The following is a 9,517-nucleotide window of genomic DNA, read 5'->3' as shown; positions in this document are numbered from 1 at the left end:
CCAAACACAAATCGGACAAGAAGCAGATTCCAACAGCTTCTAGTGGTACGAATTGTGCTGAAAAGAAAGCATGTAAAGTTATGAAGAGAGCCATGGATGACAAACTAGTATTGATGCCTTCCAATAGCATGAGTGGCAGGAATGGTGATGAGAAAAAAGAAAGACGTGTGATGTCTGCACCACACCAAAACAAGACGCCTATGTAACAAATAGGGTCCACCAATGGCTGTTCTTCCCTGGCAAAGGCTATAGATAAGAGTTGTCCAGAAAAGCTTCAGATGGATGAGGAGTTAATAGAGTTGAAACTTGAAGCCACCAAAAGGAAGCTACATGAGAGGTACCAAAAAGCTCAGAATTCCAAAAGGAAGAAATGGCCACAAATGGAAAACCAATTAACATTCAGAAACCAAACAGCAAGAAAAGGCAAATGAAACATAGCAACAAAGTCTTCTGGATCAATAATATATGTCGCAATTCCCTGTTTCATTACTTGGAAACAGAGAGAGAGGGAAAACCAAGAATTTTTTTAAAAAAAGTGACCAAACAGCCAGAAATTAAAAGCGAGAGAAGCAGAGCAATGAAATCTTCATGACCAACAATATTCGAAACCCACGCTCTGTTTGGATGATCGGAAACATTAAAAATAATAAAAATAATAAAAAAGACACCTCGCAACCGACTTATTTTCTCGCTATTTCCAAGAAACCAAATAGAGAGGAAAAGCGAAAGGGGAAACATGAATTGTTCTTACATACCTTAAACGTTCTTGGAGACGAAACCACTTGATTCTTGAGATAGCGTTGTGATCCTATGTGTCCACAATGGACACATAGGATCAAAAATTTGGATTGATATGGCATAAGATGAAATGGTGTGTTTCAATGAGACTGATGTCTGTTAACCCTTTGGAAAAAAATATAATAGTAGGGATTTTATTGCGTGTTCGATTAACCAAGGGAGTAAAAATTCCAGAGAAAAAATTGAGGGATTCTATAGTTTTGGCACATTGACTCGGGAACTTATAATATATTTACCCTAAAGAATTTAACAATGAAATAAATAAATAATTCAACAAATTTAATTATCATTTAAAACATATAAAACTGAACAAGCCAAATTGATTTTCTCCTTACTAAAAGCAACAAGTGAGTCATCTAGACTCAAGCATGATATCACATAATAATTTGTAAAAGTGTTGTTATGAACTTCATAATACACCTAATGTTACTCTTAAACAAAACTATAATAGAAAAAAAAAATTTGGGACTAAATCAAAAATCACAGAAGCAACAAGACCCAAGTAGGCAAGTTCAAGCTCTCAAGAGAAAGAAAAATAAGTCGGTTGTGGGGAGGAAGAGGCCTCTTCCTCCCCCTAGCAGCAGTGCTCGGTATCTTCTTTATAGTCTTTTCCTATCTCCGTTTTGGTGGTTTTGTTTTAGATCTAGTTTTTAGATCTAGATCTAGATATAATTCTTGATACTCAGATATACTTGTCCCGACTTGCTTCTCCGCTTTCCATTGCTTTTGCACCGATCACTCAATGGAGTCTCCCATGCCGAAGCGTATTTTTCCCGTGCCGGAGTGTGTTTCTCAAGCACCGACGCATGGGTCTCACACGCCAAGGCATGTCTTCTCAATGATATCTACAATGCCATACTCCTCTGCTGCTGCTTCTGGTAGGGTTTTGTTGTTTTTAGTTTTTTGCTTTGATTTATTTTTTGTTCTTTTGTCCTGGCTTTTGAGTCGACGACGTGAGTTGACTCCTGACCTTTGGGGCGAGGAGGATTAGATCAATGTGAAGGATTATCTCTCACGATTGGAAAATAAGTTTTGAGAATTTAGGCTACCCATATCTTAGATATAGTCTGCCGGGAGAAGATCTATTTCATAACTAAAGTTTTAAATAGCTTAGCAGAAATTGATATCATAAATAGGATTTGATTGTAAGAATTTTCTGATTATATCTATGACTTTGTTATTTCATAGCAAATGGCTATGTTTTATCATAGTCTTATTTAGGCAGAGATATTATGATTTTATTTCATTGTACATATTTTAAATACTAATAATGACAACATTAACTATTGTGGTAGAAAATGTAAAGAAATTTAACTCACCTGCATGTTGCATACAATCATAACTTACCACTCCACCAAGCTACAAAGCTTAACCCAATTCTGATCATTATCTAAATTTTGATGCATGTTAGTTATAACTTTAGCATCCTTAAAATATTTGATGCATATTATTTGCTTATCTACATACAGTCAATTTTTACTTATTTAATATTCTTCCAGGTCTTCAGAATATTTAAAAGCTAATAACTAGCTCAGGTAACAAAGGAAAGGTTTATTGAGCCATTATCACTAGGGTCAACTTGATAGATCTTGAGGCTTAAAGCGATAAATTTAAGTGAGGTTTATTTTAATATTAATTACGTATTTTTTATTTTATTTTTTACTTAAAATTGCTCTTCTTGCTTTTTGGGTTACAAAATTACTAGTTAAATTTTTATATTCAAGTTTTTCTAAAATTTCATTTTCAATTGATAATATGGCTAATCTACTTAATCTTTCTTGTTACATGTTTCGATCTTAGGTAGAATTTTGTCAAATTTAAATTTTGAAAAATTTATTTCTACATAAGCAATTGTAATAGATATGAAATGACTAATTCAATGAGCTAAATCGTAGGCATACGAAAATCATAAAATTATAGAAGAATTCAATTTTTATCATAATACTATAAAAAATCGCACTAGAAAAAAAAAAAATTGAAAATTATGGGGTGGAATAGAGATCAACTTCTTCTATAGTTTTAGCAAGGTTACTAGCAATTCTCCCAATTCAGTTAATTGGTAACTAACTGAAAGAGTCGCCCATTAAGCATACTCAGAGTAATTGTAACAAAAGGTGAAAATGACAAATATGGGATATCTAAAATAAGTCATCATGCATGCATATGCTATCATCAATTACAAACGGGAAGCTACTAATCGAAATATAGTTATTCTAATCAAACCTAAATACAATAGTCCACAGACTTCTTTTCCTTAAAGGTCCTCTTAAAACAAATAACCTGATAAGCTGCAAACACTGAGTAAATCTAAGACTTAATAAGTAAATCCCACAGTTGAGTATGAAATGAGCTCTGGTTTGTAAGCAGTAATAGAAATGTATTTATTTCAGTAAACAATTGAGGTGATGCCTCTGTTATCACACCATTAAAATATAATTATAGTTGTGTAGGTGTAATCCCAGCAACAATCGCCTATAAGTTTTAATGCAGAAAATTAATGCTTGAATAGATCATAACTATCATGTATGGTTTACCCGAGATATTACACATTTTTAACAGAGTTGACACTGTTCCTAGGGACCTATAATACAACACTGACGCACGAGCTATTGTACACTACTATTCATAACACTAGCAGCTCGACTGAGTTCGACCTCAGGTGGACCACACTACTATGTACGTCTTTGTAATGACCCGCCACTCACACATGGCTACGTCGGTTACAAAAGAACCATTGAATCAAAGGACCATATCATACATACATTTGACCATAGAATCAAGTATATATAGTATAGTAAGTCCATGACCATTATACCGAACGTACCGTTGTACCATGTCATACAATGCATCTTATTAATCAGTTATTAAGACAGTTATCAAGTTGCATAAAAAGATTATGCTCATAACATACGTGTGCTCAGTTAGTTGACTTATTGTATGTTTTTAAGGAAAACAGTTGTAAGTATTAACTTACCTCGTACGCTCACTTGATTCCCCCAATATTTTTGGACTCCTACTATAACAAAACACAGATTATCGTCTTGCATAGTATTAGGGTGTCTATTCTAAACACACAAAGTCATATCGAATAACAAACTAGCTTAAGGTCACAAAAATCTTATTTTCACCCATTTTGGACACTGTTCAAGTGTTCTGACTTATAGCTAAACGTTTGGTGATAATGTAGAGAACGTTTCGCTAGTGGTCAGAATGCATGCAAAGCTCGTATTCCAAATCATCACGTAACAATACTCATATTAGGTTCTTAATGAGTACATTACATGTAAGCATAGTAAATCATAATAGCATGTAAACCTAACACTACAAAAAAAAATCCACTTTAGTGATGGTTTTGGGCTAAAAATTGTCACTACATAAGTAGTGACGGTTTAATAGTGACTCTTCCTAAGGGTAGTGAAACAAGGGTAGGGAAACGAGAAAATGTGTCAGTTTAGGCAAAACCGACACCAATTAGTGATGGTTTGTCCAAACCGACACCTTTGTTTTTTTTTTTTTTTTTAATATATATTTTTTTTCGAATTTTTTTTCTTTACAATTTTTTTTTTCCAGCATCTTGCACAGTGCAAGAAGCTGGCAACTTCTTGCACAATGCGAGAAGCTGCCTGCAACTTCTTGCACGCCAGCTTCTTGCATTGTGCAAGAAGCATGCACAATTCAAGAAGCTAGCAAGATCTTGAATGCAACATCACAACTTAATGCAACTCAACACATGGGTTATATTGGCAACTCAATACAACTCAATACATGGGTTATATTGTCACAATTCAACTCAACTCAACTACACATGTAACAAATACATGCTTCATTCTAGCTAATTGTCATAACTCAACATATGGGTTCAATGCAACACAACATCACATCACAACTCAATACTCAAGTTCAAACTCATAAATAATATAGGTTTCAATGCAACACAACATCACATCATAACTAAACATCACAACTCAATACTAAAGTTCAAACTCATAAATAATATCCAACTCAAGACTCAAGTTCAGCTCATAACTAATATAAAAAACAACACTCAAGTTAAACCCATAAATAATATCCAAAACAACATAGTAAAAGTTTAATCTCATAATATGTATCCAAAGCAATACTCAAGTTTAATCAAAGGAATAAAATAACCCAAACAAAGTATTAAAAGTAATACAATCACAAAATCTTGATGCACTTCCAACTTGCTAGTTGACTCCTAGACCAACAGCTGTTAACGATTATCTGCAATACATTGAAAAAGAAAAAAACCAAGAAATCTTAAACTTCATAATAGTTTAGCTAATGAACTATGGAAAATGTATCTAATTTCATATATGTCAATAAGACGGATATATTCCATCGAGATGGGGATATATACGTACTTTATGATGAACCACAAGAAATGTGTGTAGCTCCGTTCATCCTCTGCAGTTGCAGTTCCACACCTGCATTTATTACTTGATCCTTTAAGTAACAACTACTAAAAAAATGCAACATATTTTTTAAGAACATAACAAACAGTCTTCATCTTCAGCCCATTAAGTTCAAGCACATGCATAATAAATAAGTCATTGTATTATTTGCATCATAGACTTACTAGATAATGTGTATATACGTACACTAAATACTACCTTGTATTATTTGCACCATTAATTAACTAGTGTATATGTTACCTTGTACTACTATTCATCTATCTCATAAGGATGAAATTAAGACTGTTACCTAGACGACTGGCCACTGATAATCTCGCTCTCACATGGCCGGGAGAGTACTCTGTGTCCGACATTGAAAATTGGCTGCTAGTTCCTGTATTAGCCATAACAATTTCAAGCATCTTCTGCATCTGCAACATATCCTCTTGTTGTTTGTGGATGAGTTAATGTTGTGACTCGTAGAGTTGCTGCTGTGACTCGTACTATTCTACATGTGCCTGGAACCGTTCCTGCTGTGCCATCAATAATCCCTTCAACATACCAATCTCACCTAGTAAAGTAGAAACCTGTGAGTCTTGCGATGATGGCCTAGTCAAACGACTGCTAGATTTGTGCTGTAGTTCCCCAGGTACCCCTCATACACAGCCGGAGTGTTTCGGCTTCCCCATAGCAATCGCATACACGTCGTCCTCTGACCATCGTATTGATCCCTCTGTCAAACTGGATGTTGCAGCAGTGTAATTTGGCATCAATTCCCTCATCTTCAGGAAGGACCATCACAAATAATACAGGACCCCTTACATCCATAATTCGTACCCAAACCCCAAACCCCAGCAGGAAAAAAAAAACCCCCAAACCAACAAATTAAAGCTCCATCACTAGCTGAACCCTAAACCAACAAAATTTACACTGAATAACCTCAAATTGATGATCATCAAGCGAAAACCCTAACCCCAGCATGACAAAAAAAAAAAAAACTCAAACCAACAAATTAATGTACATATATACCAGTACTGTGATGAGGAGGTCGGCTAGAGGGGGGGAGGAGTTCGATCGGTACCGGCAGAGCGAGGACGGCCGACTGAGAATGCTGCACCGCGGTGGAGAAAGATTAGTGAGCGAGGACGGCCTACGGGGGAAGAGGTCAAATGGAGAAAGAGGGAGCTGAGAGAGAGAGAGAGAGAGTTGAGAGAGAGAGAGAGAGAGTGTGTGTGTGTGTGTGTGTGAGAGAGAGAGAGAGAGAGAGAGAGAGAGAGTGTTGTTTAGAAAAGAGAAGAGAAGAGTTGAGGGGGAGAGAGGCGCGGGATCGAGGTACACGATGGGATGAGGTTAGACGGAGAAATTAAGAGGGAGCTGAGAGAGAGAGGGAACTATGAGAGAGAGGGAGCTGCGAGAGAGAGAATACTGTTCAGAATTGAAGAGAGAAGAGAAGAGGTGTGGGCCGGATCAGAGAGAGAGGGGCGCGGGATAGGTACACGCGTGCAAGTTTAGGGTGCGGGAACCAAAACATTAAGGGGTGTCGGTTTTAGAGTAAACCGACACCTTGGAGTGTTTGTATACTATCATTTTCTTAAAACGACACTATACAACCATCACTAAACCTCCTTTTATTTTATTTTATTTTTTGTAGTGTAAGCAAACATGAAGTGTTTTTAAGACTTGTAAAGAGCATGAAAATCACAAGTACAACATGAAAACCAAGTAAATTTAGAAGAGCTTACCTTGAAGATGACAAACCACTCCAAAGTCTTCTCATTCTTTCTCAAAAATCTCTTCCCACTCTAGGATTTGGGTTTCTGGTGTAGAGGTGGAGTTTGGGACAAGAAGAAAGGGATATTTATAGTGGGAGGGGTGAGACTTGGTCTGAAAAGGTGGAGAATGAGTTAAAATTATTTTTTTAGACTGTCAATGAATGTTTGCACTTTACACAGTGGTTCTAGGATTACAGATTGAACACTTGGTCAGCAAACGTTCGGTGTGGTCCGTGGACGAACGTTCGCACAAAGGTTGAGCTCAAACATTCGGTGGTCCCTCAACGAACATTCAGTGAGAAGCTGATTGTTAGTCTTTTGGCTAAATCCTAACTTTTTAAAATCCTTTTAACATCCTTTTGGTGGAACACTTGTACATAGGTGTCATAATATATTTTTAAGAGAAAATTATATGTTTAAACATTGAAATATTAAAAAAGTTATATTGATGGGTTAAATACTAAATTAGTCCCTAGGGTTTCATTACTTTATTTTTTCCCCCCTAGGGTTTCATTTTTATCATAGGAGATTCCTATAGTTTTGATAATAAACCAAGTTAGTCATCCGTCAGTTGACCGTTAGTTGACTTAACGGAATTCCACGTGAATCAATCAAATGTTGACACGTAGCACCAACTTAATTTTTTTTTTTTCAGAAAAAATAAAAAAATAAAAAAAGGTATTTTTGAAAAAAAAAAAAAAAAAATTTGGGAGTCAACCCCTTGGCCATTTGGGGGTGGCTCGGCCACCACCTTTGGCCACGGGGGTGGCCTGGCCACCCTCATCTGGCCAGATGGGGGTGGCTGAGCCACCCCCCTTGGCTCCAAGGGGGGTGGTCGAAACCACGCGCAATGGGTACTGAGCCACCTCATGGAGCCTAGGGGGTGGCCGAAACCACCTCCAATGGTGGTTGGGGGTGGTTTCGGCCACCCCCTTAGGCACCAGGGGGTGGCCACCCCCATGGCAAAGGGAGTGTCTACCCCCATGGCCAAAGGGGGTGGCCGAGCCATCCCCAAATTTAAGTAGGTGTCACGTGTCAACGTTTGATTAGTCCACGTAAAATTTCGTTCAACTAATGGTCAACTGACGGAGGACTAACTTGGTCTATTATTAAAACCACAGAGACCTCCTGTGATAAAAATGAAACCTAGGGGGAAAAAATAAAGTAATAAAACCCGAGGGACTAATTTAGTATTTAACCCTATATTGATTTGTAAATCGATACTTATTTAAAAATAATTGCCATGTATTTTAGAGTGTTATAAAACTTACCCATGGTTACAGGAAAACTAGAATATGGATTACCTTATGTCTAGAACCAAACGGCTTCAGTTATAGCTATTAACCTGAGATTGGGACATACTTAAATGAGGATAAGGCTACCTTACACTTGTACCCAAACAGGATATGCTCTTATGACCGATTAGGATGAAGAAACCCACAAACCTGGATAGCAATCCGTGTAACCAAACAAACGCTTTCTTCAGTTCTTCCTCAATTAAATAAAGGATTCGATCGTTCAAGCGAGCCTTCGCTACGTCAGGCTCCGCGCCACCGCAATTGGAGCTCATCGGCCACCGTACGGCCATTCCAACGCCGCCGCTGCACCGTACAACACCATCACACGACATTATTCATGTTCAAACCGCCCGTGTTTTTGCCTCTGTGAGCAGCCCTCCACTTTGCACAGCCACCACCGTTAGGTGCCGCGGACACCTCCACGGTACATGCACAACCAGATTATTTCCTAATATCATATAGATTGCAATATTATGCAATTACTAAGGAATATTACGATTATGTGAAATTAATGGAGATTATTTGGGTATCGTATCATTGGACACTTGTTATTTAGGTTACTTCGACGTGAAATGATTTTTTTGCATTTTACGGTGTTTACTACGATGTAAAATAGTGGTCAAACCAAAAATATTTCGATTTGACCAAAAAAACCTTTACATTTTTAGGGAAAATGGTTTACGAATTTTCCTTGCTCAACCCAAAAAAAAACCCGACGCTCTTCTGATTAGAAAAAAAAAAACCAAAAAACCCCGACTCCTCACCTTCACGCGTAGCTTCTCCATCACCTTCACCTTCATGCGCAGCGTCTCCTTCACCTTCACCTTCACGCACAACTGCAGCTGTAGCTTCTCCTTCACCTGCACAACTCATCTCTCTCTCGGCCGAGCTTCACTCTTCAAACCCGACGTAGGTACTCTCATCTTTCTCTTTCTTTGTTGAACCATATGTATGGAGCGATTCAAATCTACGAATTTCTCTTGGTAATTTTCGTTTGATTTTGGTTTCTTTCTCTGTTGGACAACTGGAAATCATGGAGCAATTTTGATTTTGGTTTCTTTCCCTATTAATGTATCAGATTTGCGATTTAGGTTTTGGGTCTAGGGTGTGGATTTTGGAAAATGAGAACTTCTGCGATCTTTATTGTTATGGGCTGTTTTGGTAGTTGATTCTTGGAAGTTCTGACTTTGAGATGAACCTCAACCGAATGGGTTTTTGTTTCCTTTTGATTTTCCGG

At 37.4% G+C, this 9,517-nt stretch overlaps 1 long non-coding RNA gene across 3 annotated transcripts; it reads right to left on the bottom strand.

Moving 5' to 3' along the window:
- Nucleotides 1–4,800: 4,800 nt before the first annotated feature.
- LOC132187245 (uncharacterized) lies at nt 4,801–6,968 on the bottom strand. Of its 3 annotated transcripts, none has more exons than XR_009440807.1 (4): nt 6,953–6,968; nt 5,521–5,951; nt 5,181–5,243; nt 4,801–5,040 (listed from the first exon to the last, which is right to left on the bottom strand). It is a non-coding gene; the product is annotated as an uncharacterized LOC132187245 (long non-coding RNA). The 3 variants fall into 3 exon arrangements; XR_009440806.1 differs by lacking the exon at nt 6,953–6,968 and adding an exon at nt 6,240–6,708; XR_009440805.1 differs by lacking the exon at nt 6,953–6,968 and having other exon boundaries at nt 5,521–6,226.
- Nucleotides 6,969–9,517: the final 2,549 nt, after the last annotated feature.

Source organism: Corylus avellana, chromosome ca7 (assembly GCF_901000735.1).
Source record: "Corylus avellana chromosome ca7, CavTom2PMs-1.0".
NCBI classification, from domain to species: domain Eukaryota; kingdom Viridiplantae; phylum Streptophyta; class Magnoliopsida; order Fagales; family Betulaceae; genus Corylus; species Corylus avellana.
Note: the sequence above shows the minus strand (reverse complement) of the source record. Positions and strands in the feature narration are given on the sequence as shown.